This window comes from Balaenoptera borealis, assembly GCF_965194805.1.
Source record: "Balaenoptera borealis genome assembly, chromosome: 6".
Taxonomy (NCBI): Eukaryota; Metazoa; Chordata; class Mammalia; order Artiodactyla; family Balaenopteridae; genus Balaenoptera; species Balaenoptera borealis.
In genome coordinates, this window is record NC_138863.1 from 52,779,633 (window position 1) to 52,807,602 (window position 27,970).

Genomic DNA, 27,970 nt, shown 5'->3' on the forward strand with positions numbered 1-27,970 from the left:
CCCGGGGCTGGCCGCATCCCCTCTCCCTACACACGGGCCGGCGTGGCCCACGGGGCCCCCACGCCTGGGCAAGGGCCCGGGGCGCGTGGCCGGGAGTCTCCCCGCTGCCCTGGAAGACTGGAGACTAATGGGTGTCGTTGACGAGGCCAGGCACGCAGGCGGAGGAAAGCTGCCTCTTGCCCCTCGTGTGAGCTAAAGGGGCAAGATGGGGTCTTGGGCATTGAGGGAGGGGAAAAGGATTTCGAGACTAGGTGAGCAGCCTCTGCTTCTCCTTGGCCCTCAGCCTTCCAAAGGGGAAGGTCCTTCGGATGCTTCGAAAACTTAAAAATTCAGAACAATTATTGAAATGTCCCACTCAACATTTTTTAAAGTGAAGAGGGTCCTTGTAAGGAGGGTTCGTACCTGATGCTTTGCTGGATGCCCTTCTGACGTGCCTGCTAGACGCCAGTTCTGGAAAGAGAAGCCCTAAGTGATACTGGGTCAGAATGTCCACACAGAAAATCTTCAGATGGGGTTAAGGGAAGGTTAGTTTTGTTCTGTCATTCTCGCTTGCAATCTCCAGGTGGACTCTGCAGTTTTTGCCCCGGGCACAAAGTGGCCAGAAGTACAAAAACTTCCTGTTTGCAGCCCAGACCTTCTCCTGCTACTGAGAACTTGCTCCAGTGATGGATCCCCTAAGGAATTTGGGGATTCCTCTCCCACAAGTGTCAGGGGCAGGGGTGCTGGGAGAATGTGGAGTTCACAGAGGGAGTGACAATAGCAGAGTCATAACAGCTGAACTAGAATTAAAGGAAAAAACAAAAGGTTGAGTGAGCCAATATATTTACTTATTTTTCCTCCAAATAGAAAAATTTTGGTAAATTGTTGCTTACAATTCTGACGAGTAAGTTACATTTCTGTGATTTTCCAAAGACACAGTTATTCAGCGAACCTTTCAGAGGTCTATGCCCTAGGTGCTGGACACACAAAATTCACTCATTCAATTACTGTGTGACTCAAGCCAGGTTTCTCCTCTGTGCTAGAAGCAACCAGTCCAGAAGGGGAACAGGTCATTAAAGTGCACCAGGTCGATTAGGAGGAAGGACACTCTAGTCAGAAGGAATAGGAAGTCTCAGATGTGGAAGACAGAGCACGGTGTGTGTGTTGACAAGAAGTTTGACTGGGCTGGATCAAAGTGTACCTGTGGAAAGAGCTTGTTAGTGAAAATACAGGCAGAAGTTTCCCCCAACTTTTACACTGTGCTGCTACAGCAAAAGCCAACCAATTTGGAGTTTGGATTTTGCTCTATTTGGAATGGGAAGTTGTGAAAGGAAAGCTATATATAAAAAAGTGGGTTATTTTAGGAAATTTAATATCACAGAAGTAGACTGAAGGCCCAATGGCAATTTGCTGATAGGATTAGGGTGGGGCTAGGAGATTGGTAGATAAAGATATTTAGTTGTGTTTGGTAGCATTTTCCATGATAAAAGAAACAACAGTGGACTGAAAAGCAAGGGAACTGGATTCTAATCTTATTCTATCCAATTCATGTGACCTCAGGCAAGTTACTCTTTTTTTTAAAAAATAAATTGTATTTATGTATGTATGTATGTATTGGCTGTGTCAGGTCTTCCTTGCTGCGCGCGGGCTTTCTCTAGTTGCGGCGAGCGGGGGCTACTCTTCGTTGTGGTGCGCAGGCTTCTCTCATTGCGGTGGCTTATTTTGTTGCGGAGCACACGCTCTAGGCGCGCAGGCTTCAGTAGTTGTGGCGCATGGGCTTAGTTGTTCCGCGGCATGTGGGATCTTCCCGGACCAGGGCTCGAACCCGTGTCTCCTGCATTGGCAGGCGGATTCTTAGCCACTGCGCCATCAGGGAAGCCTAGGCAAGTTACTCTTTCCAGTTCAGTCTTTCTCGTATGTAGCAAAAGTGTAAATCCTTGCTCAAAAATTTCATGATTCTTCAATGAGTTTGAAGTCATGGAGTTCCACTCAATATTCACGCAACAGATTACTTAGGAACTACCAAATGCTAAGAAATTGGAGTGAAATAATGGGTGCTGCTCTTCCTGAGCTCAGTGGGTAGTGGAACAGCCAGAAATGTAGACTACAGGATGAGAAGTGCTGCATTCAAGGAGTGGACAGAATGAGTGGAGTGTTATTAATTATGAATTAAAAATTAGTAATGGAATTAATTCAGCTTGGGGTTCTGCACCATGGGTTGTGGGTCAAAAGAAGTTGCAATGAACTGGGCCTGGAGGGATCAATAAGTGATAATATAGATAATGCTCTGGGCAAAGTACCTGGGACATAATAGGTGTTCAATAAATAGTACTTACCAAATTGTTAAAGTCACCATAAAGAAAATGAATGGCTCCATAAGGTGAGGGACATTAGTGGCCTGCCCTCACAGTATTAGGTACCCAGCTACCATTATTCACTTGACTGAAGGGGTTTGTTCAAGAAATTGTTTCCAGCTCACAGCTCTCCTCCAAGGTCATCTGACATCACTATCTTGACCAGAAGCAACTTGTAAGTTATGAATTGTTATCTAACTTGAAGTTCTTCCTCACAGGACACCTGTTTTATCTTTCTCTTTTTTTTGCCGTGTCTACCCTTGGAAACAGGGATCATGTCTTATAGGCATTCCTGAGCACATACGTATTTCACCTAGTGCAAATTATTCTATAAAGTATGTAATAAAAATTTTTCCCATATGACCCCTCAAAATAGTACCACAAAGTAGACATCAGCTACCACAAGAAGATTGTTCCCTCTTGGTTTCCTCTTTTTCTCTTCTTGGTATGGGGTCCTGCCAGCTTCTCACTCACAACTCTGAAAAAGGCAGAAGTAAGAGGAAAGATAAAAAATTCAATTGCAGCAGATATTGCCACAAAGATCTCTTCTCTCTTTCCCCCCCCGCCCCCAAATGCTGTGACCAAAAGGAACTGGTCATTACAAGGGCAGACAAGGCAGGACCCAGAATCCTTTAGACTTACCTGGTTTGGGAGTTGCTTTCTCCCGTGCCTTTCAATGGGTCTCAGTGTTATATAGGTACATGAGTATGTGTGTGTGTAACCAAGAATTCTACAGGAATATACGTTTGATTTGCTTAATAAGTTTCTGAATTGAGTGATTATATAAGCTACGGTAGGGAAGCCACAGATCTTTTTAAATCACCCACCATGGCCAACAACATACCTTACACATAATGGATATAGAATACTTATTAATTTGTTTTGTTGATTTCAGAGTGCTTTCGTTTGTTTCCTTCCACACAATAACCTTTCTCAACATCCCTTCCTTTTAGCCTTTTTTTCAGGCTGTTTCAGATGCTATCCAGTTACTTGTATCCTTTTGTCCTCTGGCTATAAAACTCTTTCTATCCATTCAAAAAAAAAAAAGAGTTTGGTTTATTAGGAAGTCATTTCCTGGCCCAGGCTTAGTTTAAGAAGCCATGATTGCCATTGTTAGTCTCAGTGTCTCTGGACCTCCAGAGTCCAATGCACTGATTGACATCTAGCGTTCCTCCATTGTGTCATGTGTACAAAACCTGCTGTGTGCCAGACCCTGGGCTGGGGCGTGGAAATGGAAAGGTGCATTAAGCCTCTGTTTGACTTCAGGGACTTCAAGGCACAAAACTCGATGATCATTTCCTGCTTTTCTCCTTTGAGATGACTCTGAGGGAGAGTATATACCAAAAAGGGCTCATGTCTTTATTCCATAAAGAGCTTGTACACATGAAATGAAAACATAAGCACCTTAATAAGACAAAAGTCATGAACAGATACATTTTTTTTTGGCCACACCGTGCAGCTTGTGGGATCCTAGTTCTGGCTTGCAGGATTCTAGTTCCCTGACCAGGGGTGGAACCTGGGCCCCCTGCAGTATAAGTGGAGAGTCCTAACCACTGGACCGCCAAGGAATTCCCTGAACAGATTCATTTTAAAAGAAATACATTTATTTAAACTTATTTTAACAAAACAAAACCCTCAACCTTGCTAAGTATCAAAAAAAGGAAAATTAAAATGAGATACATATCAAAATAACAAAAAGAATTTTTAGTGATTATAATCATTGCTGGCAAATTAGTAAAAAAATTTCCCTTTGTCCATTTCCAGTGGCAACGAAAGTTGGTACTAGCTGTTTGAAAAGCAGTTTGTAAGTCTATGTCAGGAATCTTAAATGTGTTCATAGCCTTTAACCAAATTTCTCCATTTCAAGAAATGTATCTTAAGAAAGTATTCTAAATGTGGAAAAAATAGCATTGAAAAATTGGAAGTGTCCAGCTATAGGAAAATGATTACACAAACTGATTCACCCACACAATGAAATTTGCAGTTATTAAAGTAATACATATGAGGAATATGCAAAAATACAAAAATGGATTATGATAAAATGTTAATGAGGGCAGGATTTGTCCATTTTGTGAAACCAGAGCTTGACTCAATGCCTAGGAAGGTATCTGGCACAAAGTAAGTGCTCAATAAATATCTGTCAAATGAATATGCACTATATCTGTACAACTAGCAAGACAAAAATACCTGAAAGGAATATACTCTAAAAGGTTAACTAGGGACTTCCCTGGCGGTCCAGTGGTTGGGACTTCACCTTTCAATGCAGGGGCTGCGGGTTAGATCCCTGGTCAGGGAGCTAGGATCCGACATGCCTCAAGGCCAAGAAACCAAAAACGTAAAACAGAAGCAATTATGTAACAAATTCAATAAAGACTGTAAAAATGGTCCACATCAAAAAAATCTTTAAAGAAAAATAAATAAAATAAAAGGTTAACTATGCTTATATTTTAGAGCAACTATGAATAACCTTTTTAATTCTTTCTATATTCAGCTTTTTTTTTTTTAATGAGCAGGCTACTACTACTATAATGAGGAAAAAATGATGTGAATAAATACAGAGGTGTACATTTGGTGAAAATAAATACTGTTTTAAGTTTTTAAAATTATTATTTTTATAAATTAAAAGAAATGTACATACAAGTAGACCTTCAGAATTTGTCAAAGTTTTAAGGTCGATATAAGAAAAAATAAACAAGACCATTTTTTAAATCCTTAAAAAGCTGTGTGAAGGGGCTCTTCATTAAATAAAACAGTAAGCTCTGGCTCAAGGACAGATAGATCACTGAAACAGAAGAAGTAAATAAGAATTAGGTGATATAATATGTAACAAATGCGACTTCATCTAAAACATAGAAAAATGAAGGATTATTCAATTAATGATATTGAGGTAACTAGTTCCCAATATGGAAAACATAACTTAGAACCATACCTTATACATCAACATAAATTACAGATGAATTCAAGAGTTAAGTTTTTAAAAAATCGCTCCTTGGGAAAGTTAGAATAATTTGATTACTTAATATAGATGGAGATGAGTTATGATAAGCTACGCTAAAAACCAACAGAAAAAGAAAAATCACAGAAGAAAATATGTATTTGACCAGGTACAAAAATTGAATCTTCAGTATGCTTCCTGACACACATACACGTGCAGTCACCAAGCTGAAACATCAAAATAGACAAAGCAGTTTGTACTATGAAAAAAGATTAACATACATCACATATAATTCTAAATAGACTTATAAAAATATCAAATCATCATAGACAGTTAAAGGACAGATTAGAAATTGGAGGTTATTAAACTACATGTTGTCTTAAAAATCTAAGAGAGAGATATATATATGTGTGTGTGTATATACACACACATATATATATATATTCCACAAAATTTACACATCTAAATGCTGTATGATGCCAAATACTTGTGAGAATATTATGAGAAGGGCACTTTCCTGTATTGCTGGTGGCATTGTAAATTGATGTAACCTTCTTTTGGAAAGCAATTTGGCAATGTGTTTCAGGAGTCATAAAAATGTTCATACCCTTTAACCTGGTAATTCTACTTCTGGGAATCTATCCTAAGGAAATAATCCAAAATATTAAAAAATGCCATATGCTTGACAATGTTTATCCCAGTGTAATTTATACTATATAAAAATGGAAACCACTCAAACTGTCCCACATAAAGGCTATGCTTTAGTAAATTATGGTCCATTCACTCAATGGACTGTACGTGAATATAAAATAGTGAGTATTATAACTATCATTTGTACTAACAATTCCTTCTCATGGTAAATCCTTTTCTATGAGATCAGCTCATGTCCTACTTACTTAATAAAACTAACAAAGATGTCATGCATCATCTTTTTAACTGTTGTTTTTACTTAACATCATGTCACTTAAATTTTTCCAAGATGCTTTACAGTATGTCATGTGTAAAATCAGGTTAAGTGTATACTTTCTGCTTCAGAAAACAAACTTGTATGCACAATATGATTGCCTGGAAAATGTATACAAGAGATTTGGAAGAAATATGCAAACAATCATTTTGGGTTAAGGGCCAGTTTACTTGTGATTCTGGCCATCTTTTCCATATTGCACAAGTGGTTATCTAATTGGAAGAGATTCAATAAGAAACAATATGTTTTAATTTGGGGTTGCAAAGAAAGTAGTTTAATTTGCAATGATAAACAAGTTTCCATTTTACTTAAATGTCTTTATACCAAAGAAGTAAAACAATATTTTTTAAAATGGGGATATTAATTAAATATGTTGAGTTATACTTTAGTTTTTTTCAGGTCCATATTCTACAGGCTTGTCATTTATAAAAGATCTCAAAGATGTGCCTAGTAAAATGTCAGAATGCATATGATTTTAACTTCTCTGAATTACAACATCCCAAAATAGCTCAGATAAAGTAAATATCACAGAGTGATGTGAGTGGGTTAAAAAAAGTGATAGTTTTCAGTAAGACTCAGTGTGTGGTGAGGGTAAGGAGAAACTTGGACTCATATTAAGGAATGACTGCTTAGTAGCAGTACTTATAATCCAAGAAAAGGATATTGAAGTGCTAGACTTTTAACCAAGGAAACAGTCTCAGAGATACCGAATCACTTTCCTCAAGTCTGCATTCTGCCCCCATTTCACTATGCTGTCATATCCACCAGGGCATATAGACCACTTTACCAAGTCACTAGCTCCTGTAGAAATGTCAAAAGGATATCATCAGAAAGTTCTTAAAAGTGTAACAGTCTTTTCTCACCCATGTTCATAAGCATGAGAAAGAGCTCCGATACGCCGTTATAAATTTGGTAATCTGGTAATAATCACTCATAATATCCTATATATATTGTATAATACTTACCGTGGTTTGTAAACAAATATTTTGTGTTTATTTCTTTGATATTTTTATCCCCCTCCTAGAATGAGGGCAGGGACCATATCAGTGTTTTGTGCCTAATACAGTGCCTGGCATATAATATTTAGTAAATAATACCTGAATGAATGAGTGGATGGCCAAGTTACCTTCACACTCAAAGTCAATTGAAGGGACTGTTATAGAATAACAGCAACAACAAGAAGAAAGATCTTTTCCCACTGTCTGACATATTTATGGACATGAAAAGTAGCACAGGCTAAGCATATGGGAGTCCAAAATTATTTAGAGAAATTAAAGGCCAGTAGGTTCATACATTCAAATAAATTAAGGGTGTTTGGTATGTGACCTTAAGCTCTGAAATGCGTGTCAGGAGAACAATGACCAAACTTCTTATAGAACCATAGTCAGAAAATGAATATTGGTTTATGTTCTTTTCTAAAACTACAGTAGGGCAGCAAAACCTTTTCTAATCTGCGTTATACAGTGTCTACATAGAAGAGGTGGAGTTATGTGTTCTATAAAGCTAAATGCTGGCGACTAAGATTAAAATTAATCAACCTCAATCAATCTCAGACTCATTGGCAGAGCCATTTAAAAGGACCAATGGAAAAATAAAACTGTTATATATTTGGTCCAACTTTCTCTAGCTCTTAATCAGAACATCATGGTCATTGACCCAGAAACCTGGCATCTTGGGTTCTAGTTCCCATTACATTGTTCAGCCTTCTAGATGCCAGGTTCCTCATCAGCAAAATAAGTCTGGAGGTTGTTTCTGATTCTGGAATCTATGATTTATGCTATTGTATAAGTAAGTGCTGTTGAGCAAACTGAATTAACTAGTATGGCTGGTAGTGCTTTTTAAATTCTAGCATTGCTTAATGGCAAGATTATGCCAGCAATGATTTTTTTTTAACATCTTTATTGGAGTATAATTGCTTTACAATGGTGTGTTAGTTTCTGCTTTATAACAAAGTGAATTAGCTATACATATACATATATCCCCATATCTCTTTCCTCTTGCGTCTCCCTCCCTCCCACCCTCCTTATTCCACCCCTCTAGGTGGTCACAAAGCACCGAGCTGATCTCCCTGTGCTATGAGGCTGCTTCCCACTAGCTATCTGTTTTACTTTTGGTAGCGTATATATGTCCATGCCACTCTTTCACTTTGTCCCAGCTTACCCTTCCCCCTCCCCGTGTCCTCAAGTCCATTCTCTAGTAGGTCTGTGTCTTTATTCCCATCCTGCCCCTAGGTTCTTCAAGACCTTTTTTTTTTTTTTTTTGATTCCATATATATGTGTTAGCATACGGTATTTGTTTTTCTCTTTCTGACTTACTTCACTCTGTATGACAGTCTCTAGGTCCATCCACCTCACTACAAATAACTCAATTTCATTTCTTTTTATGGCTGAGTAATATTCCATTGTATATATGTGCCACATCTTCTTTATCCATTTATCTGTTGAAGGACACTTAGGTTGCTTCCATGTCCTGGCTATTGTAAATAGAGCTGCAATGAACATTGTGGTGCATGTCTCTTTTTGAATTATGGTTTTCTCAGGGTATATGCCCAGTAGTGGGATTGCTGGGTTGTATTGGCCAGCAATGATTTAAGGCCATATGTAACCACACAAGTTGATTATCCATTAAAACTCAGTTTGGCTTGAAAAAATTTGAATGTCTTTCTTACATAAAGGCTACCATAAACAGCTATCCCTCCCCACCCCACCCTCAGTTATTTTGGCTATATGAATATACGTGCCTCCAAACCAGCTGTCAATTTAAGTGGAAAATATATATACCAGTAATTCTAGTTGTCTGAAATTTTCCAAAGAAAATAATGTCATTTCTAATAAGGTTGTTTACATCAGGTGAAATTTCCACTTCTTTGTTAGATTAATTCTAAATTTAAGTTTTTTCCTTGTCCCTGGAAAAATTTCTTAGAAAAAAAAAGTCCATAACTTACCTATGGCCATTTTTGCCACCCACACAAAAACCCCACTTGAACTTAGGAAATATAACTATTTGCATATCTGAGCCTTTATTTACTCGTTTAACAAACATAACAAATGCCTTTTCAAGGACAAAGCACAGTGCTAGAAGATGTGTGTCAAACAATACGTGATACTGTCTCTTCTCTAAAGGGTTTATAATCTAGCAGGATGGTTTAAGAGGGAGGACTTCAAGATCCAAGAACAGGAGTTTCCTGCCTAAAAAACAATAGCAGAATTTCACTCACCTCCTCTTCTTATCATAAGCAGCCCCTTAGAATTGTGCTTTTACTACCTTCAAATACATTAGAGGAGAAGCCAGAGGATGTAAAAGAGGGATTTTATATGCTTATTCAACAAACATTGAGTACCTACTGAACAACTGGGAAAACTATAGTTTTGAATGTAGATGGCATGTCTTTCAAAACACACACATACACACACAAACACAGCAGGCTCTGAAGAAGTAAGCACTGGTTGAGTAGATGGAAAACAAGTTCTATCTTAGGATAATTATATGGTTTAAAAAGCAGCAGTTGAATTATTTTTGCATCGTAGCAAGTTATCCATTTTCTTCTTTTCTTTTTTTTTTTTAAGGAGACCAGAGTTCAGAGTTCAACCTTCCAGCTAGGATACTTCAGATATTGGTCTCTTTCACTCACTCCCTGCCATCACAACTGTATCCCCTGTGCCTAGCATGTTGTTGGAGCTCAAGAAATATTTGTTGGAAAATAGCAAACACTTCTGTAACACTTAATGTCTTTTATGCTATATTTTACATGCACTGACTCATTTAATTCTCTCAATAGCCCCCATAAGGCAGGTACTGTTATTATATATTAATGTTACAGATAAGAAAACCAAGGCACAGAGAGATAAAGCAACTTGCCCAAGGTCACGTGACAAGTAAATGGTGGACTCTGGCTGGGAAGCCTACGCTCTTGATTGCTATGCTATGCCACTTCTAAATAAATAAGTGGCATTCCGAGTGAGGGGATGGGAGGGAGGAGAAGGAACTAGCATCATTGGCCCCATAGCCAGAAGGGAAATAATTGGGACCCTTGGGACAGGCTGGAGATGTTGACAGCCAGTGAAGAATGAGAAAGTTTAGGCATCCCATCAGGGTTACTTTTGGACCGTCTTTGGTTGCTGGGGTTGACAGAGAGACTGTTCAATGAGAAAGAGACATGTAAGGAAGCTCTTATAAAAATCAGAAATGATCTGTGGTCCGTTTGGGCAATTTTTCTTCTGCTAATCTCTCTCTAGTTCATTCTTTTTTATGCCATTCTCTTCCTTTGTCCCTTTTCTTTACTATCCCTTTTAGCCTGTTATAATCTTGACCTAAATTTTAAATTATTGTATTTATTAAATCAAATGTATATATCATCCCACTTTCCTCTGCAGTTCCATTAAAAAAAAACAACCAAAGTTATTTCGAAATTGTTCCTTATTAATGCTGTACATGCAGGTCAGTGATTCTTAATAGAAAAAAAAGTCTCCCAAAGTGGACTAACCCTTAAAAAGTGAGACATTATGAAACTAAATCTTGGTACCCTATCACTTCAATATTAGTAGAAGAGATGGCCAATCTTAAATACAAAGCAGTTCATGCTGAAATTTAACATTTTCTTTCAAATTTTAAAAATATCTCCAAGTTTAGACTGAAGAACATTTTAACATTGATTAGACTCTTCACTTTATGATAGGATCAAGAGTTCATTTGTGCCTAATGTCAGCTAAGGGATAGTTTATAGAATGCTGAAATTTCTGGGTTTCTGAAAAGAACACTAAAAGATTAAGAAATTATATTTGTTCATTTAACTATGTGAGAATATAAAAATAATAGTGAGTCATTTACAGGAGTTGTCTAGAGAAAATTCTCAGGATAACTAGGCAATTTGTGCCTAGCCTGGTACAGTAAACGGATTAATGACTTAATCTGAGTAAATTCAGTCTAATTAGTAAAAAAGTGCAAATGTTTACACATATATGAGTGTATGTGTGTGTGTGCACAGATAGTCAATTTGCTACAAGGACAAGCACTTGTTTGTTAAAGACTGAAAATAAGGATCAACATTGCAGCATTCACAACCACATAACTGGATAAACCACATGACGTAGGTGCTGCAAATAAGGAATAAGTAAAAACTAGTATCAGGGGCTGACATCAGGAGCATAGACATAGGCTCTAAATTGCAGAAGCTAAGTAGCTACAATGTGGTTTAGTGTGGGATGTGGAATGTAAAATTCTAACAAATGGGATCCCATTTTAAAGAGACTGATTTGGGGCGAGTGAACGTGATATGATATTTATCTCTGTATGGCTTCTTAAAACTGATTTAGTACGGTGGCTTATGGAAGTTAACAGATGTTTATTTGAATGAATATTCATTCGCTGACATCAAGTCCCAGTAGATGACACTTTCCTCTTAAGAGGTCATATTTTCCTCTTACAGAGTGTTTGCTATTGTGGTTGCCAATTGTCTATTTAGAAGACATAACACTAAGGAGCTATGTAAAGTGGAGTATTCATGTATAATGATGTAGAGTCTGAACCAAAGGTAAATATGCTAATTAGAAACAGCAATAATGCCAGATATAAACATCATAGTGACTTACCTTATCCTTCTTGACAGCATCATGATAGCTTCTCATCAACCAGTCACGAATTTTCTTTTAAATTACCTTATTAGTACACCGCTTGAGCTGTAAAAACATTTATTTAAGAAAGAACATTACCGAGAAGTGAGGTGACTTTAAATCACCATAGAAACCAAATAAAGACCTTTATTGTGAAGAAGCTAAAAAAATTATAAAATTCTATATGAATAGAAATTATTTTTATTGGGGGCCTAGCTGTATCTCTACCATTTTCTATACAGAATCTTGCTTTCTTCTATGTGTATTTTTAGAGAAAACAGCAACATCAAAAGTACAGATAGACCTACAATTGTTTTGTTTCATAGATTCATGCATTGGGGCCAGTTTATCGTACCTAAAGTTACTTTGGCTCCGCAAATGATTATTTTTGGCAGAAGTTGTATTAGTGTGTCAAACTGTCTTTAAGAAACTTGGCCAGGATTACTGCTCAAGATGGTAAGTTATAAATTTTAAACCGTATTACTACACACTCCCACTCCCCTCCCCCAAGACAGTAGTACTATCGACTTTTCTGGTGCTATGATCCAAACACAAATTTGTTACAGAATTCCAGAAACAAATAAGATAATTTTAGAAGCAGAGTTAACAAATGAGATAATGATCTGGTTATATTTCTTGGTCCACGAAATACCTAGAGCATTTAGCAACACAACTATGTCTTCGTTTGCTGTGGTGTTAGGAACAGATATGACATATACATGGAAATCTGTAGCTAATTCAAAAGTATCACTGTTAAGCCATTAGAATCAGCATTCTTAAACTCACAGGTGTGTTTTCTATTACCTAACCCTTTGTATTCATGGTTCGCAACTTGGGCTCCATATTAGAATCACCTGGCGATGACTGGGGAGTGGTTAAAACTCCTGGTGCATGGGCTACACTGCCAAGTAATTAAATCATAAGCTCTGGGTGTGAGACCCAGACATTAGTACTTTTCTAACCCCACCCCCACCCCCTGCTCGAGTGATTCCAATGTACGGTCAAGGTGGAGAACTACTTAGTGGTAGGAATGCTGAGAATCAGCGAGGTGGAGAAATAGTAAGAAAAGAACGTCTATTTGCTAAATTAAAAAGTAAATGTCAATGATTGTTCAAACTGCTGTAGACCAATGATAATGTAGAAAGAGATTATTAGGCTATCTTTTTTTCTGATTTCTTTGACAATCATAACTTCAGTTCCACCTATTATATGAGAGGGTAAATTTCCAGATTATACAAGTGTTTATACCTATTTATTTATTTTTTAAATGTATTTATTTGATTTATTTTTATTTTTGGCTGCATTGGGTCTTTGTTGCTGCGCGCGGGCTTTCTCTAGTTGCAGCGAGTGGGGGCTACTCTTCGTTGCGGTGCGCTGGCTCCTCATTGCGGTGGCTTCTCTTGTTGCAGAGCACGAGCTCTAGGCACACGGGCTTCAATAGATGTGGCACGCAGGCTCAGTAGTTGTGGCACACAGGCTTAGGTGCTCCGTGGCATGTGGGATCTTCCTGAACCAGGGCTCGAACCCGTGTCCCTTGCATTGGCAGCCGGATTCTTAACCACTGCACCACCAAGGAAGCCCTATACCTATTTATTAAGATTGAAATACGCCAGTGATATAAGTTGCCCCTCATTTCAATATATAATAATTTTTAATTTGTGGAGTTCTTTTTCAGAGAAGTAAATTTGAATACTTAGCAAAAATATATTATTAATTCAAAAACTATGCAGAATAAATAATTCTCAAATGGTACTTGGAGGTAGCAGAGATGTCCTTGGGAGGGAAGTAGATTTTAGCCATTCTCAGTTTAGGGAAAAAATGATAAATCTGTATTTTGTGCTGTTACTCCTTGAAATGTATTCATTTTCATAAAGTATGCTTTCCTGAGGTATCTTATTAGCATTATCCAGTAAGAAAGATGAATTACAGTAGAACCAGAAAAATCCCCCCTAACTTTAATGTAAGTTGAAGGCAGTGATTTATTTGCTTAGATATAATTAATATAGAAGGTAGTATGTACTGTGATTAGACTCAAACAAACCATGGTTCAAAACCTAGCTCTGCCCCTCCTAGCCAGGTTTCCTGGAACATATTATTTACCTAGTCCAGGACTCACTTTTTTCATCTACAAAAGGGGCATATTTATATCTTCTGTGCAAGGTTGTTAGTTGTGGGAGATTAAGTGAGGAAACGTTGACACAGCCCTTAGTATAATGGCTGACACATAGTAAGCTCTAAATAAATGGCAGTTATTTTTTAATTACTCAAGCACATTTTTTGAAACTCTTCTTCCCCCAGGGTAATATGTGCTGTTTTTTATAACTGTCCACCATAGACTCGGCATTCATGAGAGTTACAGGAAATTTTTGCATATTCTTAAATTTAGGCGTAGAGTGGCAAGCCGTGTGTGAGTTGCTGCACAGGTGCATTCAAGGCCATGTGAGTCAAGTGCATAACCCACCACGCTCATTCACCAAGTGAGGTACCCTGTTCTGTGACCAGATGGGAAACAAGCAATATGTGTCACAGCAAAGTTGAAATCACCCCCCGTCACGGACCATCTCAGGTACTAGTGAAGAGTGGGAATCAAGAATGTTAAATCATCATATTCTAAGGGTCTCTATATATTACATTTCATTGATTCTAACGTGCACATTTTAACATCTCCAAAATCAAAATGTACCATCTAATCAATGAGGTCTTAAATCACTCTCAGCCAGGCAGCACTTCTGATGTAGCTGGCACTGCCTGTGACTGCATGAACTTGGCCATAGCTATTCATATTGTTGTGATGCAAGATAAAAACCCAAGGCCAAGTAAGTTTAAGAAAATTCTTTAAGTAACTCTAAAATAAAAAGTCTAAGTGATAAAAAAAGTGTCATAGTTTAATTGGAAGTCATTTTTCTTCCTTAATGGCACATGAAATGACAATGCATCTTAGAATCTAATCTTTAATTTGATGTAATAGTTTGCAATGGTTTTTGCAAAGCAATTTGACAATATGATTGAAAAACCTTTACAATGCATATATCCACCAATTTCAACGCTCATAACTCATCCTAAGGAAATAACCAAAATTAAACCACGTTAATACTTCTGTCTCAGTTGTTGTTTAGGCTAAATTTGTTAATGTGGTAGACAGAATAATTCGCCCTCCCCCCCCCCCCAAAAGAGATGTCCATACCTTTATCCCTGGAACCTGTGCATATGTAAGGTTACGGGTGGGGGGGGGCAAAGGGAAATTAAGGCTGCAGATGAAGTAAGGCAGCTAATCAGCTGATCTTAAAAGAGGGACATTAGCCTGGATTATCTCTGTGGGGCCAATGTAATCACAAGGATGATTAAAAATGAAAGAGGGAGGCAGAAGGAAGAGGAGATATAATGAGGCAAGAGGTCGGAGTAATACGATGCAGTGTGAGACGGAGTCATTCTCCTGTTGGTGACTTTGAAGATAGAGGGAAGAGCTACAAACCAAGGTGTGCTGGAGGCTTCTAGGAGCAAAGCCAAGAAAAAGACAAGGAGATGCTTTCTCCCCTAGAGCCTCCAGAGGAGAATGTGGCCCTCCCACCACCTTGATGATAGCCCAGTGAGACCGGGGTCAGATTTCTAACCTACACAACAACAGCAGTATAATAAATTCTTGTTGTTGAAGACACTGTTTGTAGTAATTTGTTACATCAGCAATAAGTAACTAGTCCAGTTTTCAGACAAAAGAATTTTTATGATTGATTGCTTGCATTAGGTACATAGTTACTAGACTGGTGACTTTAATAGACCAGTAAAAGTTCCAAAACATGTTAGCGCCAATTGACAGCTTTTAATTTTGCTGCCTTATTCTAAACTTCTTAAAATTATAACATAACACTAGCATATTATAACACAGTCTTACAAAGGAATAATAATGTAAATATAACATATAAGAGCAAATATTTAAATAAATTCAATTGGGAAAAAAACTCATTATGTTGTCATTATTTTCCTCACTTCATCCAAAAACCAGTAAAAATATCCCATACCAGGGCTATTCTATGATCAAGCATTTGGGAATTACTGTGTGAGCTGCATTTTGTTTTTTATTGTTGTTGTTGTTGTTTTAAAAACTATTTTATTTTATTTTTTTTAACATCTTTATTGGAGTATAATTGCTTTACAATGGTGTGTTAGTTTCTGCTGTATAACAAAGTGAATCAGCTATACATATACATATATCCCCATATCTCCTCCTTCTTGCACCTCCCTCCCACCCTCCCTATCTCACCCCTCTAGGTGGTCACAAAGCACCAAGCTGATCTCCCTGTGCTATGCGGCTGCTTCCCACTAGCTATCTATTTTGGGAGTCTGTATAAGTCCAGGCCACTCTCACTTTGTCCCACCTTACCCTTCCCCCTCCCCAAGTCCTCAAGTCCATTCTCTACATCTGTGTCTTTATTCCTCTCCTGCCCCTAGGTTCTTCAGAACCATTTTTCTTTTCTTTAGATTCCATATATATGTGTTAGCATACGGTATTTGTTTTTCTCTTTCTGACTTACTTCACTCTGTATGACAGATTCTAGGTCCATCCACCTCACTACAAATAACTCAATTTCGTTTGTTTTTATGGCTGAGTAATATTCCACTGTATATGTGTACCACATCTCCTTTATCCATTTATCTGTCGATAGACACTTAGGTTGCTTCCATGTCCTGGCTATTGTAAATAGAGCTGCAACAAACATTGTGGTACTTGACTCTTTTTGAATTATGGTTTTCTCAGGGTATATGCCCAGTAGTGGGATAGCTGGGTCGTATGGTAGTTCTATTTTTAGTTTTTTAAGGAACCTCAATACTGTTCTCCATAGTGGCTGTATCAATTTACATTCCCACCAACAGTGCAACAGGGTTCCCTTTTCTCCACACCCTCTCCAGCATTTATTGTTTGTAGATTTTTTGATGATGGCCATTCTGACAGGTGTGAGGTGATACCTCATTGTAGTTTTGATTTGCATTTCTCTAATGATTAGTGATGTTGAGCATCCTTTCATGTGTCTGTTGGCAATCTGTATATCTTCTTTGGAGAAATATCTATTTAGGTCTTCTGCCCATTTTTGGATTGGGTTGTTTGTTTTTTTGATACTGAGCTGCATGAGCTGCTTGTAAATTTTGGAGATTAGTTCTTTGTCAGTTGCTTCATTTGCAAATATTTTCTCCCATTCTGAGGGCTGTCTTTTCATCTTGTTTATGGATTCCTTTGCTATGCAAAAGCTTTTAAGTTTCATTAGGTCCCACTTGTTTATTTTTGTTTTTATTTCCATTTCTCTAGGAGCTGGGTCAAAAAGGATCTTGCTGTGATTTATGTCCTGGACTGTTCTGCCTATGTTTTCCTCTAAGAGTTTTATACTGTCTGGCCTTACATTTAGGTCTTTAATCCATTTTGAGTTTATTTTTGTGTGGTGTTAGGGAGTGTTCTAATTTCATTCTTTTACATGTAGCTGTCCAGTTTTCCGAGCACCACTTATTGAAGAGGCTGTCTTTTCTCCAGTGTATATTCTTGCCTTCTTTATCAAAAATAAGGTGACCATATGTGAGTGGGTTTATCTCTGGACTTTCTATCCTGTTCCATTGATCTATACTTCTGTTTTTGTGCCAGTACCATACTGTCTTGATTACTGTAGCTTTGTAGTATAGTCTGAAGTCTGGGAGCCTGATTCCTCCAGCTCCATTTTTCTTTCTCAAGATTGTTTTGGCTATTCGGGGTCTTTTCAGTTTCCATACAAATTGTGAGATTTTTTTGTTCTAGTTCTGTGAAAAATGCCAGTGGTAGTTTGATAGGGATTGCATTGAATCTGTAGATTGCTTTGGGTAGTATAATCATTTTCACAATGTTTATTCTTCTAATCCAAGAACATGGTATATCTCTCCATCTGTTTGTATCACCTTTAATTTCTTTCATCAGTGTCTTATAGTTTTCTGCATACAGGTCTTTTGTCTCCTTAGGCAGGTTTACTCCTAGGTATTATTCTTTTTCTGGCGATGGTAAATGGGAGTGTTTCCTTAATTTCTCTTTCACATTTTTCATCATCAGTGTATAGGAATGCAAGAGATTTCTGTGCATTAATTTTGTATGCTGCTACTTTACCAAATTCATTGATTAGGTCTAGTAGTTTTCTGGTACAGTCTTTAGGATTCTCTATGTATAGTGTCATGTCATCTGTAAACAATGACTGTTTTATTACTTCTCTTTTCCAATTTGGATTCATTTTATTTCTTTTTCTTCTCTGATTGCTGTGGCTTAAACTTCCAAAACTATGTTGAATAATAGTGGTGAGAGTGGGCAACCTTGTCTTGTTCCTGATCTTAGAGGAAATGGTTTCAGTTGTTCACCACTGAGAACGATGTTGGCTGTGCGTTTGTTATATATGGCCTTTATTATGTTGAGGTAAGTTCCCTCTGTGCCTACTTTCTGGAGGGTTATTATCATAAATGGGTGTTGAATTTGGTCAAAAGCTTTTTCTGCATCTATTGAGATGCTCATACGGTTTTTTTCCTTCAACTTGTTAAAATGTTGTATCACATTGATTGATTTGTGTATATTGAAGAATCCTTGCATTCCTGGGATAAACCCACTTGATCACAGTGTATGATCCTTTTAATGTGCTGTTGGATTCTGTCTGCTAGTATTTTGTTGAGGATTTTTGCATCTATGTTCATCAGTGATATTGGCCAGTAGTTTTCTTTCTCTGTGACATCTTTGTCTGGTTTTGGTATCAGGGTTATGGTGGCCTCGTAGAATGAGTTGGGGAGTGTTCCTCCCTCTGCTATTTTTTGGAAGAGTTTGAGAAGGATAGGTATTAGCTCTTCTGTAAATGTTTGATAGAATTCGCCTGTGAAGCCATCTGGTCCTGGGCTTTTGTTTGTTGGAAGATTTTTAATCACAGTTTCAATTTCAGTGCTTGTGATTGGTCTGTTTATATTTTCTGTTTCTTCCTGGTTCACTCTCAGAAGGTTGTGCATTTCTAAGAATTTGTCCATTTCTTCCAGGTTGTCCATTTTATTGGCATAGAGTTGCTTGTAATAATCTCTCATGATCCTTTGCATTTCTGCAGTGTCAGTTGTTACTTCTCCTTTTTCATTTCTATTTCTATTGATTTGAGTCTTCTCCCCTTTTTTCTTGATTAGTCTGGCTAATGGTTTATCAATTTTGTTTATCTTCTCAAAGAACCAGCTTTTAGTTTTATTGATCTTTGCTATAGTTTCCTTCATTTCTTTTTGATTTATTTCTGATCTGATCTTTATGATTTCTTTCCTTCTGTTAACTTTGGAGTTTTTTGTTCTTCTTTCTCTAATTGCTTTAGGTGTAAGGTTAGGTTGTTTATTTGAGATGTTTCTTGTTTCTTGAGGTAGGATTGTATTGCTATAAACTTCCCTATTAGAACTGCTTTTGCTGTATCCCATAGGTTTTGCGTCGTCGTGTTTTCATCGTCATTTGTTTCTAGGTATTTGTTGATTTCCTCTGATTTCTTCAGTGATCTCTTGGTTGTTAAGTAGTGTATTGTTTAGCCTCCATATGTTTTTATTTTTTACATATTTTTTCCTGTAATTGATATCTAGTCTCGTAGCGTTGTGGTCGGAAAAGATACTTGATACAATTTCAATTTTCTTAAATTTACCAAGGCTTGATTTGTGACCCAAGATATGATCTGTCCTGGAGAATGTTCCATGAGCACTTGAGAAGAAAGTGTATTCTGTTGTTTGTGGATGGAATGTCCTATAAATATCAATTAAGTTCATCTTCTTTAATGTATCATTTAAAGCTTGTGTTTCATTATTTATTTTCATTTTGGATAATCTGTGCATTGGTGAAAGTGGGCTGTTAAAGTCCCCTACTATGATTGTGTTACTGTCAATTTCCCCTTTCATGGCTGTTAGCATTTGCCTCATGTATTGAGGTGCTCCTATGTTCGGTGCATAAACATTTACAGTTGTTATACCTTCTTGGATTGCTTCCCTTGATCATTATGTAGTGTCCTTGTCTCTTGTAATAGTCTTTATTTTAAAGTCTATTTTGGCTGATATGAGAATTGCTACTCCAGCTTTCTTTTGATTTCCATTTGCATGGAATATCTTTTTCCATCCCCTCACTTTCAGTCTCTATGTGTCCCTAGGTCTGAAGTGGGTCTCTTGTAGACAGCATATATAAGGGTCTTGTTTTTGTATCCATTCAGCCAGTCTATGTCTCTTGGTGGGAGCATTTAATCCATTTACATTTAAGGTAATTATCGATATGTATGGTCCTATTACCATTTTCTTAATTGTTTTGGGTTTGATATTGTAGGTCTTTTCCTTCTCTTGTGTTTCCTGCCTAGAGAAGTTCCTTTAGCATTTGTTGTAAAGCTGGTTTGGTGGTGCTGAATTCTCTTAGCTTTTGCTTGTCTGTAAAGGTTTTAATTTCTCCATCAAATCTGAATGAGATCCTTGCTGGGTAGAGTAATCTTGGTTGTAGGTTTTTCCCTTTCATCACTTTAAATATGTCCTGCCACTTCCTTCTGGCTTGCAGGGTTTCTGCTGAAATTTCAGCTGTTAACCTTAAGGGGACTCCCTTGTATGTTATTTGTTGTTTTTCCCTTGCTGCTTTTAATATTTTTTCTTTGTATTTAATTTTTGATAGTTTGATTAATATGTGTCTTGGTGTGTTTCTCCTTGGATTTATCCTGTATGGGACTCTCTGTGCTTCCTGGACTTGATTAACTATTTCCTTTCCCATATTAGGGAAGTTTTCAACTATAATCGCTTCAAATATTTTCTCAGTCCCTTTCTTTTTCTCTTCTTCTTCTGGGACCCCTATAATTCGAATGTTGGTGTGTTTAATGTTGTCCCAGAGGTCTCTGAGACTGTCCTCAATTCTCTTCATTCTTTTTTCTTTATTCTGCTCTGCAGTAGTTATTTCCACCATTTATTTCTTCCAGGTCACTTATCTGTTCTTCTGCCTTAGTTATTCTGCTATTGATTACTTCTGAGAATTTTTAATTTCATTTATTGTGTTGTTCATCATTGTTTGTTTGCTCTTTAGTTCTTCTAGGTCCTTGTTAAGTGTTTCCTGTGTTTTCTCCATTCTGTTTCCAAGATTTTGGATAATCTTCACTACCATTACTCTGAATTCTTTTTCAGGTAGACTGTGTATTTCCTCCTCATTTGTTTGGTCTGGTGGGTTTTTACCTTGCTCCTTCATCTGCTGTGTGTTTCGATGTCTTCTCGTTTTGCTTAACTTAACTGTGTTTGGGGTCTCCTTTTTGCAGGCTGCAGGTTCATAGTTCCTGTTGTTTTTGGTGTCTGCCCCCAGTGGTTGAGGTTGGTTCAGTGGGTTGTTTAGGCTTCCTGGTGGAGGGGACTGGTGCCTGTGTTCTGGTGGATGAGGCTGGATCTTGTCTTTCTGGTGGGCAGGACCGCATCTGGTGGTGTGTTTTGGGGTGTCTGTGACCTTATTATGATTTTAGGCAGCCTCTCTGCTAATGGGTGGCGATGTGCTCCTGTCTTGCTAGTTTTTTGGCATATGCTGTCCAGCACAGTAGCTTGCTGGTCATTGAGTGGAGCTGGGTCTTAGCGTTGAGATGGAGATCTGTGGGAGAGCTTTCGCCATTTGATATTACGTGGAGCCAGGAGGTCTCTGGTGGACCAATGTCCTGAACTCGGTTCTCCCACCTCAGAGGCACAGGCCTGACACCCGGCCGGAGTACCAAGACACTGTCAGCCACCCGGCTCTCTCTGGGCTTCTATTTTGACAGCAACAATGTACTCTGGACAGTGTGGGCCACTTTTTTGGCCAATTGGCCGAGGAGAAGTGTGAGGGTGCCCAGTGTCTCTTGAAAATGCAAAACCAGTCGAGCTGCATTTTGTTGAATTTAGTGCATGGATTTTAGAGTCCCTTAAAAAGAAAGATTGGCATAACAACAACAAAAATCCTTAGATTATAAATTCTTAGTTCAGATTCTCAGAGTTTGGAGTTAGGACATCTTGATTACTTTTACTGTGATTTTTCTTTTTCTTTTTTTCCAATTCCCTTCCCATCTTTTCTTGCCATATATCCAGAACATGTTATGTTAGTTTCCTATGGCTGCTATAATTACCACAAACTTGGTGTCTTACAACAATAAACGTTTATTCTCTTACAGTTCTGGAGGTCAGAAGTCTGAAGTCAGTTTCACTGAGCTGAATTCAAGGTGTTGGCTGGGCTATGCTTCCTCCTGAGGCTCCGGGGCAGGGGAAAACCTGTTTTTTTGCCTTCCCCAGCTTCTAGAGCTGCACTCCTCATCTCATAGCCCCTTCGTGCTTCATCAGAGCCAGCAGTAGTGCATCTCCAAATCTCTCTGCTGAGGACACATGGCTTTCTCTCTTCTATGTCAAGTCTCCCTGTGCCTCCCCCTTCTAAGGATATTTGTGATGGCATTTAGACCCACCCAGATACCCAGAATAAGCTTAATCACAGCTTCAAAGTCTCTTTTGACATATAGTAACATTCACAGGTTCTAGGGATTAAAATTTGGATATATTTGGGGCCATTATTCAGCCTACCACATATGGTTAGTTTATACACGTACTGCATAGCTGTTATATATTTTTAATTTAAATAGGAAATTTTTCTTTGTAAGAATCTATTAAATTATCCATTAAAGTTGTGACATATTCTAAGATGTCTAGGTCTTAGAAAGCCATGTATATGACTACCAAAGAAAAGGGTCATTACACAATTAAGCAGTTTTGATTAATATTATAACTTATTTCTTACGTACAATGTCCTCTACAGAAAGTCCTCTCCGTGGTAGCAAAGTATAAACTGAATATTCCACATTAATTTTGGAACATCCTCTGAAACTGCTGGTGCACAAACAACACGCAGACTGCTGGTGCAGACAGCCCACTGAGCACCTCTCAACAGACGCTCAGGCACCCGCCTTTTGAGCAGCACATTCCTGAGATCAGCTGGTGCTAAGGCATATAAAAATGTAATTTAAGAGAGCTCTGACCACCTCTTCTCCCCTTCTATTGAATGCTATCAGACAACTGGAGGATCAGTTGTACTGTCAGAAAAAAATAACAAAACAAGCTGGCAAACCCAATCCTGGACTTGACAACAGCTGTCCTGTTCTGGCCGTTGCTGCTGAGGTTCAGTAAACGGTATCTGAGTAACTCCCACCCACGCAATGGCCAGCTAACCACCAAGGAACTTGGGTACAGGGAGGATTTGTCTCTGTGTCACTTCATAATAAATAAAACAAATATCTTCTTGTATGCCTGGAAAGGGAGAGACACTCTCTATCAATGGTCAGATTCAGTTCCAGGTATTATAGGATTTCACAGGTATCTTGAAGAGGACTGTGAGGGTAGATGGAGCAGACAGAACAGATTCAGCTCTGGGTTATCTACCCTAGGTTCATCACTTTTATCTCTTTTACTTATTGGGATTCTATGTAAGTTCTTCTGTTGAAAAATAATTCAACTACTTTTTAAAAAGTAAAAAGCAATTCTAAAGGAACACTGTCTTATTCTGTTCTGGCTGCTATAACAAAAATAACAAAAATCTATTGCTTACTGTTCTGGGGGTTGGGAAATCCAAGGTCAAGGAGCCAGCAGATTTAGTGTCTGGTGAGAGCCAGCCTTCTGGTTCTTAGATGGCTGTCTTCTTGCTGTGTCCTCACATGGGGAAGAACAAGGGAGCTCTCTTGGAGTCTCTTTTGTAAAGGCACTAATCCCATTCACGAGGGCTCTACCCTCATGACCTAATTACCTCCCAAAGGCCCTGCCTCCTAATACCATTACATTAGGAGGCAGGATTTCAACATATGAATTGTAAAATATATATGAAAATAATGGGCAAGGATCTGAATAGACATGTCTTAAAAGAAGACATTCAAATGGCCAACAGGTACATGAAAAGGTGCTCAAAATCATTAATCATCAGGGAAATGCAAATCAAAACCACAATGAGATATCACCTCATACCTGTTAGGATGGCTATTATCAAAAAGACAAAAGCGTTGGTGAGATTGTAGACAAAAGAAAACTCTTGTACACTGTTGGTAGGAATATAAATTGGTACAGCCATTATGGAAAACAGTATGGAGATTCCTAAAAAAATTAAAAATAGAACCACCATACGATCCAGCAATCCCACCTCTGGGTATATAGCCAAAGAAAATGAAGTCTGGATCTTGAAGAGATATGTGCACTCCCATGTTCATTACAGGATTATTCACAATAGCCAAGATATGGAAACAAGCTAAATGTCCATTGATGGATGAATGAATAAAGAGAATGTGAAAATAAATCATTCACCCATATGCACAAATACACTGGAATATTATTCAACCTTAAAAAGAAGGAAATCCTGCCATTTGTGACAACATGGATGAATGTGGGGGACATCACACTAAGTGAAATAAGCCAGACACAGAAAGACAAATATTGAATGATATCAGCTACGTGTGAAATCCAAAATAGTCAGACTCATAGAAGGAGAGAGTAGAATGGTGGTTACCAGGGCCTGGAAGTAGGGGAATATGGGGAGATCTTGCTTAAAGGATACAAAGTATCAGTTATGCAAGACAAATAAGTTCTGAAGATCTAATGTATAACATGGTGACTATGTTAACAATACTGTATTGTATACTTGAAATTCGCTAAAAGGGTAGATCTTAAAGCATCCTCACCACAAGAGAAAGAAAAAGAAAGAAAGAAAGAAAGAAAGAAAGAAAGAAAGAAAGAAAGAAAGAAAGAAAGAGGTAACTATATGAGGTGATGGATATGTTAGTTAGCTTGATCGTGGTGATTATTTCATAATGTATGAATATATCAAAATATCAAGTTGTACATTTTAAATATACACAATTTCTACTTGTCAATTATACCTTAATAAAGCTGAAAAATATATATGAAAAAGCAAAGGCTTGGAAATAGTCAAGACAATTTTGAAGATGAACCTATTGAAAAGATGTGCTCTACCAAATATAGAGACTTCAAGTTACATTAGGACAATGTGCTGTCAGCACTGGGATAGTCAAATAGGCCAGAGGACATAAATAGAGGAAAGTGTGAACAAGCCAACAGTTCACATCAGTGGGAAGAAGACAAACTTCAATAAATAGATCCAAATCCCATTCAGTACATAGGCCTAGGCCTTAAGGACAACAGCCAAACAGACTCCTGTACTGCATAGTTGCAGTTCCCAACTTTGGTATTTCATATGGGAAAAACTGGACTCCCCCTCATCTTATGCACAAAATTAAGCTGGTAGAGGGATGGAAATTAAAGATCTGAGTAAGAGAAGCAAAACTTTAAAACTATTTGAAGAATAGAAACTCAGAGTTAAAATGAAAAAATTTTTAAATCAAAAGACAGCATAAAAATTGAACAGGTAACCCACCATCATTTAGAAGATATTTGTAACACCTCTAATTAAAAAATGATTAATATCTATACTATCTAGAACTCTCTACAATCGACAAGAAAATGACTCAATAGAAAAAAATGGGCAAAAGTGATGAGCAAGCAATTCACAAAGGATGAAACACAACTAAATAATAAGTGAAACATCTGCCATCTCTCTAATAATTATGCCCAACATTACGTAGCCAGAAAATGGAACTATGAACTCTGAAGCTTATGCTTGTTTACATGACAAAGTATCTTTTATAAGAAGACATTTAACACACCATTAGCAAGTGGTCTGATAGATACAGGCTTCCTATTTTGCCTGTTTCACAGGGTGATTCAGAAGAGAGAATGAGATAAGAGATGTGAAAACATTGAAAAGACTTTAAAGTGCTATACAAATCACTTATTACAACCTACATCACAGCAGAAATGAAATTCCTGGTTGGCTACAGTCTTAAAGGAGCATATCTAGCAGTAAATTCAGAAGTTCCTGGACTCATGGCTGGAAGTTCCAAAGAAAGACACTCTTAAAGGAAGACACTGAAACTCTGTTCTGGTCAGGCTTCTTGCCTTGACTGCTGTTCCTAGGAATAACCTATTTCAAAACGAAATAGTTTACAAAGAGCTAGCTAAGTCTAACACCTAGAAATAATATTAGCATTAGACTAGACTTAAAAACACTTTACTCCAATAAAAAAAGTATGGGGAGGGGAGGATACTACCTATATTTCTTATCAGATAATATTTCTAGAATTTTACAAGAGTCATGTGTTGTCATAGTATAATCTAAATTACTTTGTTTGTTTCATAACTTTATTGTGAAGCTTACATTTTTATAAATAACTATATTTTATTATTTTTTAAAATTTAATTTTATTTATTTTTTTATACAGCAGGTTCTTATTAGTTATCTACTTTATACATATTAGTGTATATATGTCAATCCCAATCTCCCAATTCATCCCACGACCACCAACCCCACTGCCACTTTCCCCCCTTGGTGTCCATACATTTGCTCTCTACATCTGTGTGTCTATTTCTGCCCTGCAAACCGGTTCATCTGTAACATTTTTCTAGGTTCCACATACATGCGTTAATATACGATATTTGTTTCTCTCTTTCTGACTTACTTCACTCTGTATGACAGTCTCTAGATCCATCCACATCCCTACAAATGACCCAATTTCGTTCCTTTTTATGGCTGAGTAATATTCCATTGTATATATGTACCACATCTTCTTTACCCATTCGTCTGTCGATGGGCATTTAGGTTGCTTCCATGACCTGGCTATTGTAAATAGTGCTGCAATGAACATTGGGGTGCATGGGTCTTTTTGAATTATGGTTTTCTCTGGGTATATGCCCAGTAGTGGGATTGCTGGGTCATATGGTAATTCTATTTTTAGTTTATTAAGGAACCTCCATACTGTTCTCCATAGTGGCTGTATCAATTTCCATTGCCACCAACAGTGCAAGAGGGTTCCCTTTTCACCACACCCTCTCCAGCGTTTGTTGTTTGTAGATTTTCTGATGCTGCCCATGCTAACTGGTGTGAGATGATACCTCACTGTAGTTTTGATTTGCATTTCTCTAATAATTAGTGATGTTGAGCAGCTTTTCATGTGCTTCTTGGCCATCTGTATGTCTTCTTTGGAGAAATGTCTATTTAGGTCTTCTGCCCATTTTTGGATTGGGTTGTTTGGTTTTTTGATATTGAGCTGCATGAGCTGCTTGTAAATTTTGGAGATTAATCCTTTTTGTCAGTTGCTTCATTTGCAAATATATTCTCCCATTCTGAGGGTTGTCTTTTCGTCTTGTTTATGGATTCCTTTGCTGTGCAAAAGCGTTGACGTTTCATTAGGTCCCACTTGTTTATTTTTGTTATTTCCATTTCTCTAGGAGGTGGGTCAAAAAGGATCTTGCTGTGATTTATGTCATAGAGTGTTCTGCCTATGTTTTCCTCTAAGAGTTTGATAGTGTCTGGCCTTACATTTAGGTCTTTAATCCATTTTGAGTTTATTTTTGTGTATGGTGTTAGGGAGTGTTCTAATTTCATTCTTTTACATATAGCTGTCCAGGTTTCTGAGCATCACTTATTGAAGAGGCTGTCTTTTCTCCATTGTATATTCTTGCCTCCTTTATCAAAGATAAGGCAACCATATGTGCGTGGGTTTATCTCTGGGCTTTCTATCCTGTTCCATTGATCTATATTTCTGTTTTTGTGCCAGTACCATACTGTTTTGATTACTGTAGCTTTGTAGTATAGTCTGAAGTCAGGGAGCCTGATTCTTCCAGCTGCGTTTTTCTTTCTCAAGATTGCTTTGCTATTCGCAGTCTTTTGTGTTTCCATACAAATTGTGAAACTTTTTGTCCTAGTTCTGTGAAAAATGCCAGTGGTAGTGTGATAGGGATTGCATTGAATCTGTAGATTGCTTTGAGTAGTAGAGTCATTTTCACAATGTAGATTCTTCCAATCCAAGAACATGGTATATCTCTCCATCTATTTGTATCATCTTTGATTTCTTTCATCAGTGTCTTATAATTTTCTGCATACAGGTCTTTTGTCTCCTTAGGTAAGTTTATTCCTAGGTATTTTATTCTTTTTGTTGCAATGGTAAATGGGAATGTTTTCTTAATTTCACTTTCAGATTTTTCATCATTAGTGTATAGGCATGCTAGAGATTTCTGTGCATTAATTTTGTATCCTGCTACTTTACCAAATTCA

At 37.6% G+C, this 27,970-nt stretch overlaps 1 long non-coding RNA gene across 1 annotated transcript; it reads left to right on the forward strand.

Annotated features, from left to right (window-relative positions):
- Window positions 1-27,396, forward strand: LOC309631337. The gene is made up of 2 exons (XR_014246205.1): window positions 1-524; window positions 9,799-27,396. It is a non-coding gene; the product is annotated as an uncharacterized lncRNA (long non-coding RNA).
- The last annotated feature ends 574 nt before the right edge of the window (window positions 27,397-27,970 follow it).